Here is a 7,600-nt window from a genome sequence, read left to right as displayed (position 1 = left end):
CGCCTGTTGGCTCTGCCCCAGATGTTTAAACTTACTGTCGACGAACTGCCAGGATCTTCTTGAATGGTGGACCAGGCTCGAGGGGCCGAATGGCCTATTCCGGCCACTAATTCTTACATGCTTATCATCTTATGAACTTTTCACAGGAGAACAAACTCGCCCCTGAGCATGCATGAGGAGAAAGCTCCAGATAATATTCCCGTCTTTGAGGCGAGCGTGTTAACCGCGACACTGCGGAAACATCTCCACTTTCAGCACCAGGTCAGACGGAGATGTTCAGCGAGCAGGTGAGCTGCTGAAACCCAATTTTAAGGAGTTGGTCGTGGTGTCAAACAATGAGTTTCGCTTCATGATTAAAAATAAGAAATGTCAGAAGTTGGATTCAAACCCACACCTCCAGAGAAAACTGCGATCTAATCACAGCACCTTCGACCGCTCGGCGGTGTGTGTGGCCACCTGCAAGTTGATTTTGAACTGTTGTGTCCTGTCACATGAATTAAATGAGGGCAGCAGGCGTATCTCTGCCTGTCATTGGGGAAACAGTGAGACAGGCCTTGGAACAACGGTCTGGTTATTGCCAAACAGCAAAGAAAATATTAATGTTGAAAGAACAGTGACCCCGACGTGATTTGAACACGCAACCTTCTGATCTGGAGTCAGACGCGCTACCGTTGCGCCACGAGGCCTACACGATGTGCTTGAGATGTTCTTCTATATGAAGCTTTAACAACACAAGGGGCATTAAAATGTCCGTCCATTTCCACCAGGTGTCAGAAGCAACGCTCACCTGCCAGTCACCGTATGTTTTTTTCTTCAACTTTTGTGTTGTTTTCATGGAAAAGCATCATTAATTAACCCCTCACCTTCATTTGCACAATGAAAGAAATGCTAACTGAGGGACAGTCGATACTTCAATCATTTGTCCTGTGCTTTGGGGAGCGGGCAGGGCAGTGGACCTGAGTCCATGATCGCATCGGTCATGATCGTATTAAAAGACTGAGCAGGCTCGAGGGGCGTATGACCAACTCCTGCTCCTATTTCTTTTGTTCTTATGTTCTTCAGCATGTTAACCCATTTTACACACTGTATTGCCGATGTCACCAGGAATCTGGGGCAACTTTTGTCAAATTTAACAGCACCGGTTATTCCTTCCGTGCAGAGAAAATAGAATCAGTCGTGAAGATAAAATCCCATGGTGATCATTTTCAGATTCAACGCAGTAGGATTTCAAATAAAGTGAAAGAATTTTACAGTGAAAAGATTTGGAAGTTTTATTTGTATTTGTATCTTTAATTAAACTTTGTGGCGTCTGACTCCCGTTCATGCCTCTGCTGAATAAGAAAGGAGGGTTTGACGTTGACCAGACTGCACTGCCCCTGATATTTGTGAGCTCATCCTTTATATTCAGTGGTTTCTCGCCCTTTGATGGGCTGCAGTGTAGCGGATATCACGTTGGCCTCACACGTGAAAGGTCCCCGATGGATCCGTTTTCTCTCACTGAAAGTTATCTATTTATTGGTTAAATAAAGAGCAATTCAGGAATAAGGGAGCCCTTTTACCAGGAGTATAAATAGCAAATAACGACAGCAAACGCTGGAAATCTCAGCAGGTCAGGCAACATTTTCCAGGAGACTAAGCTCTCCTCCGATTGTTCCCTTATAGCAAGTTTAAACATAATGTTTCTACCCAGAATCAAACCCGGTACATTTCATGTATAAAGCAAATGTGATAACCACTAGACGACAGAAACCTCTGGCAAAACAGTCCCAACAGAGGGGAGCTGACCAGTGAGCTCACTCTGTGCTGATCAGGAATGTGTTGGCTCACCTGAAACAACTTCTGTCCCACACTGAAAGTTCTCAATCCTTCTCCTCCGCTGCCCTTTACAGAAATGTCACGGATCACCCAGCCACCGTGTTCACTTCCACATCCTCACAGTGGGGCCACAGAGGCTCCTACCGTCTCCCCGCGATCAGTGAACTCGCCCAGTTTACTAAATTAAACCCGGAACACGTGCCCGGCAAAGGGCAGGGGAAGCCAGATAGTCTGTAAGCTTGGTCTATCGCAGAAAGTATTGGTATTCATGGTGATTACAGCAATTAGTAATCGTCTCACAGTCCTCAATTATTTTGATGCGATGAATTGATCGAGAATTGAAATCAGTTTAGTGCGCCGGACCTTAACCCCTCGACCACCAGGGAACGGGTATGATACATGTAGATATATTTATATATGAACCTGAATATCAACGGCTCGCTACCGAGACCTCATGGTGCAACGGGAGTGCGTCTATCTTTGAGTGAGAGAAATTGTTTCACAGTGATACCCATTTCATCTTTTGTTCCCTTTTAAACACTAGAAACTGAGACAGGGGGAATAAATAGGGAAATAAAAGCACAGGGATAAAGACAAGAGGAAGAGAGAAGGGGAAAGATACTGTCCCCACCCAGAGCTAATGCAGAAACCCCTCTGCTGCGCTCGGGGTGGCCACCCACAGAGTGGATACACAAACGGGAGAACACCAGCGGCAGGTCGGGCCATAAAAGGAACGGCGAGCGGCCCTGGGAGCAGCTTGGAGGTCCCGGGAGACTACTCTAGGGAGCAGTGCGAGCTGGTGCAGGAGGGCGGCGGCAGCGAGGAGTGACGTCATCAAAGTCCAGGTCTGTGATTGGAGCGTGGGCAGATACAGCAGGAGCATCAAGAACGGGCCGAAGGAGCGGCGAGAGACTGTAGAGGGACGTGATCGGGGCCCAGGGGAGGCATGAGTTTGGGACCAGCGGCCCAGGGGCAGCACGGACCAGCCCACACTGTGATATGTGTGTGCACTAGGTCCGTGCAGCAGAGCTGTTCGCCTGTCGTCTTGGTTAACCCTTGCCACTGAACCAAGACCTCGCTCTGTCAAGCCCATGTGATGGCTGTAGTGCAACGGCCACCACACATTAAAAAAATCCACGCACAGGCATCTTCCACCCTTTGGGATGTAGTTCGGGTCCTTCATTGAAACACCTGTGAACTCATCCTTTTTCGGCGTGGAAGCAAGTCATCCTCGTTTCGAGGGACCGCCTATGATGATGATGATGGATACATTAACGTCGCAACAGCTCAGTGACTGCAGGAGTGGGACCGTGCGGCGCTTCAGAAGACATGTCGAAAAGGCAAAGTCACTGATTCCGTCTCATGTGCTGCTCCGATCAAGAACAGCAACACACACTAAAAATGCTTCAATAATGGTGACATCTTATCTCCACGTTTGCTAAGCAGGTGGTTTGTTGGTCGAGGGGTTTGATTCTTGCTTCGCAGTTGTTGCTTGAAATTTGCAGAAAAATCCTGGCTTCAAATCCCAGACCAGCCTTGAGTTTGCATTGAAATTCTGCAAAGAAGGACTTACGTTTCTGCAGCGTTTGTCAGGAACTCATGATGCCCCAAAGCGCTTTACAGCCGTTGAGTTGCCTTTGAAATGTTGTCATGTGAGGAAAGATGTGCCCAAATCACCTCAACTCTTTGCAAACAAGTTCATAGAATCAAATACGATTACAGCACAGAAGGAGGCCATTTCGGCCAATCGTGTCCGCGCCGGCCAACAAGAGACTATCCAGCCTAATCCCACTTTCCGGCTCTAGGTCCATAACCCTGCAGTTCAGGTGCACATCCAAGCACTTTTTAAATGTGGTGAGGTTTTCTGCCTCTACCATCCTTTCAGGCAGTGAGTTCCAGACCCCACAACCCTCTGCGTGAAGAAATATCCCCTCTAAACGTTCGACCAATTACTTTAAATTTATGCCTCCTTGTTGTTGATCCATCTGCTAAGGGAAATAGGTCCTTTCTATCCACTATATCTCAGACCCTCATAATTTTATACAGCTCAATGAGGTCTCCCCTCAGGCTCTGTTCCATGGAAAACAAATCCAGCCTATCTAATCTGTCCTCATGGCTAAGATTCTCCACTGCCGGCAACATCCTCGTAAATCTCCTCTGCACCATCTTCAGTGCAATCATGTCCTTCCTGTAATATGGCGACCAGAACTGCATGCAGTACTCCAGCTGTGACCTAACCTGCCCCACCGACCCCATCTCTTGTATTCTATGCCTCGGCTAATAAAGGCAATCATTCCATATTTCTTCTCAATCACCTTAGCTACCTGGCCTGCTACTTTCAGTGATCTGTGGACATGCACTCGCTGGATTTTGGGGAGGACCCAGCAGATTGGAAAACTGCAAATGTAATGCCCCTATTTAAAAAAGGAGGCAGACAAAAAGCAGGAAACTATAGACCAGTTTGCCTAACATCTGTGGTTGGGCAAATGTTGGAATCATTTATTAAAGAAGCAGTAGCAGGACATAGAAACATCGAAACATAGAAAATAGGTGCAGGAGTAGGCCATTCGGCCCTTCGAGCCTGCACCACCATTCAATAAGATCATGGATGATCATTCAGCTCAGTACCCCTTTCCTGCTTTCTCTCCATACCCATTGATCCCTTTAGCTATAAGGGCCACATCGAACTCCCTCTTGAATATATCTAACACACTGGCATCAACAACTCTGCGGCAGAGAATTCCACGGGTTAACAACTCTCTGAGCGAAGAAGTTTCTCCTCATCTCAGTCCTAAATGGCTTACCCCTTATCCCTTAGACTCTGACCCCTGGTTCTGGGCTTCCCCAACATCGGGACTGTCCAGTCCCGTCAGAATTTTATATGTTTCCATGAGATCCCCTCTCATTCGTCCAAACTCGAGTGATCTCTCGATCCCTTGATTCCCAGAGACTCGAAAAATCTATCTAACGCAGCCTTGAATATATTCAGAGACTCAGCATCCACAGGCCTGTGGGGCAGAAAATTCCAAAGATTCATATCCCTCTGAGTGAAGAAATTCCTCCTCATCTCTGTCTTAAATGGCCGACCCCTTAACCTGAGACTGTGCCCCCTCGTTCTAGACACTCCAGCCCGGGGGAAACAACCTCTCAGCATCTACCGTGTCAATCCCCTTCAGAATATTGTGTGTTTCAATGAGATCACCTCTCATTCTTCGAAACTCCGGAGAGTATCGGCCCATTCTACACAATCTCTCAACTTAAGACAGTCCTCTCATCCCAGGAATCAATCTGGTGAACCTCTGTTGTACCACCTCCCAGGCAATTATTTCCTCCCCAAATAAGGAGACCAAAACTGTGCGCAGTACTCCAGGTGTGGCCTCACCAGGGCCCTATACAATTGTAGCAAGACTTCCTTACTCTTGTACTATGGGCTATATATTAGGTACTATGGGGCGAGTGCCCTGTTTTTTTTGCTGTTTCGATGGTTGTATAAAACTATTAAATTTGACAGTTGCTCGGCAAACATATTTGTATTTCCTTCAGTGTACTCCTTACTCTTCAAGGGTTAGATTTTCCCCAAGCAGTTTTGTCGGCGCACTGACCTCAAGTGCACCGATTTTGCACGCTGGAAACGGCTCGGGGAAAAACTCGCCCCATCCTGGCCGCTGTGTACAGTCCCCGGAGTCCTGGCGTGGTGTCGATGGTAAAGTGGGGGGCGGAGCCAAATGCCTGCGCCGAAAACACTGCCGGCACCTTCGCGCATGGGCAGTAGGGAGAGAAAACTTGGCACTTTGCCATTTTTAAACAGTGTCAAACCCGATGAAAAGCACAGCAGCTTCTCAGCTTCTCCGGTCGCTCGACGGTCTCTCCCCCCGTCCCTCCACGATAAAACGCACAGCTCCAGCAGCTGCAACTTCTCCGGTCCACAAGCTCACACTTCTCCGGTGTGAAGAGGCAGTATTTCACCTTCTCTCTTCCTCTTGTCTATATCCCTCAGCATTGTTTTCTGGATTTATTCCCCCGGCCTCATTTTATGTGTTTAAAAGGGAACAAAAGATGAAGTGGGCGACACTCTGGAACAATTTCTCTCATTCAAATATATCTATTTAGTGAAGTGAAATAAAGAGCAATTAAAGAATAAGGGAGAAGCCACTGTCACCCTTTTGACAGGAGAATAAACTCGCCCATGGCTGTTCATCCACAGAAAGTTTAAACATAATCTTCCTGCACGTGATGCTTCCGCGTGGAAAGCAAACGTGATAACGGCTCCACTGCGGAAACCGCTCTGACCAGAAGTACAGCAGAGGGCAGCAGACCAGTGAATGCCTTCTGTGCTGATCGGGAATATGTTGGCTCACCTTAAACAACTTCTGTCCCTCACTGACAGCTGTCAATCCTTCTCCTCCACTGCCCTTTACACAAACATGTCACTGATCCCCACCCACCACCCCACATCCCCATCGTGTTATCTTCCATGTTAGCACAGTGGGGCCGCGGAGGCACCTACTCTCTCCCCGCGGTTAGTGAACTCAGTCAGTCTGTAAAATTAAAGGGGAACAAGTGTCCCGCAAAGGGCAGGGGAAGGAAGAGAGTCTGTAACCTGGGTTTAATTGTTTGTCAAAGGCTACCCGTCCTGTTGTGTATTTCCAGCAGTTTCCTACTTTCACAGGTGGAGATAACGGGGCTGTACCATGCTCCAAAAATACAATGAGGTCGGGATAAAAGTTCCTCACATACTCAGGGCAAATTAAATGATTGAAGTTCTACAATGGATTAATTAATGATGTTTAAATCAACGAATCTTTTTTTCCACATGAGATGCATGTAACTCTTTCTTCTAAGGTTTTAATTTTGATGGAAGTGCAATTTCCCTGGCCGGAAATCGACCCAGGGCCGCGGTGGTGAGAGCGCCGAATCCTAATCACTGGACCACCAGGGAATGCTGCATTGCTGCATCGCTGCATCGTAATGCTTGGTGTCATTATTGTCCTTTTCAGTCCACTTGTTTCACACCGAAACGCATCGTAACCGTGATCTGAATTTAACGCCACGTCATTCTTTGAAATCACCTTTAAATGATTGGGTAAAACCACTCCTTATACCACGAAAAACAGCTTCGATTCCAGGTCAGGGCGGTAACTTCTGTAACAGCTTTTTTCAATTCAAAACCTTATAAAATTGAAGACATGCAGCTAATAAGAAAAAATAAGAATTAATTAAATCACAGTTAAATAACCGATAACCTTTTTCAGGATAAAATAAATATTAATATAGCTACTGAGGGACAGTAGTATCTTAAATCATTCATTTTCTCTTTACATGTGATGAATTTTTATCCCGATCTCATTTACGTGCTGTATGAGAAATTGTAAGTGTTTATGACTCAGTTGTAAAACCATTGATTGTGTGTGTGTCTATTCTTGATAGGAGGAGCACTTGAGACCAAATTTCCAGTTCGATATATGCATCAATAGAATCAATTTTCACCAGTTCCTTTAAACCCAATAACATAATTTATTTTGATTGGACTGGATGGAGGAACATGATCCATGTAAAAAATTGTTATCGTTTTACTTGTGCTGAATGGTCATAAAAGTATTGGAGTGGGAACTCACTGGATAACAGCAAAGCTTGCAATGTTTGCGGAATATATTCGTGCAGCCAAAATGCACAATGACAACCCGGAACTGTGCGGCACCGAATCCTCGGGGAAAAACATTAAAAGGCTTCGCCCGGAGATGGGTTTGGATTACCCACCTTTCAGTTACCAGCCGAATGCGCTAAA

The 7,600-nt window shown here is 46.4% G+C and overlaps 1 non-coding gene across 1 annotated transcript; it reads right to left on the bottom strand.

The window, feature by feature from the left end:
- Window positions 1-614: 614 nt before the first annotated feature.
- On the bottom strand, window positions 615-686 carry trnaw-cca (transfer RNA tryptophan (anticodon CCA)). Its single transcript has one exon. It is a non-coding gene; the product is annotated as a tRNA-Trp (tRNA).
- Window positions 687-7,600: the final 6,914 nt, after the last annotated feature.

This window comes from Pristiophorus japonicus, unplaced genomic scaffold (assembly GCF_044704955.1).
Source record: "Pristiophorus japonicus isolate sPriJap1 unplaced genomic scaffold, sPriJap1.hap1 HAP1_SCAFFOLD_2523, whole genome shotgun sequence".
In the NCBI taxonomy this organism is placed as follows: Eukaryota; Metazoa; Chordata; class Chondrichthyes; family Pristiophoridae; genus Pristiophorus; species Pristiophorus japonicus.
This window is presented reverse-complemented; position numbering and strand designations above follow the sequence as displayed.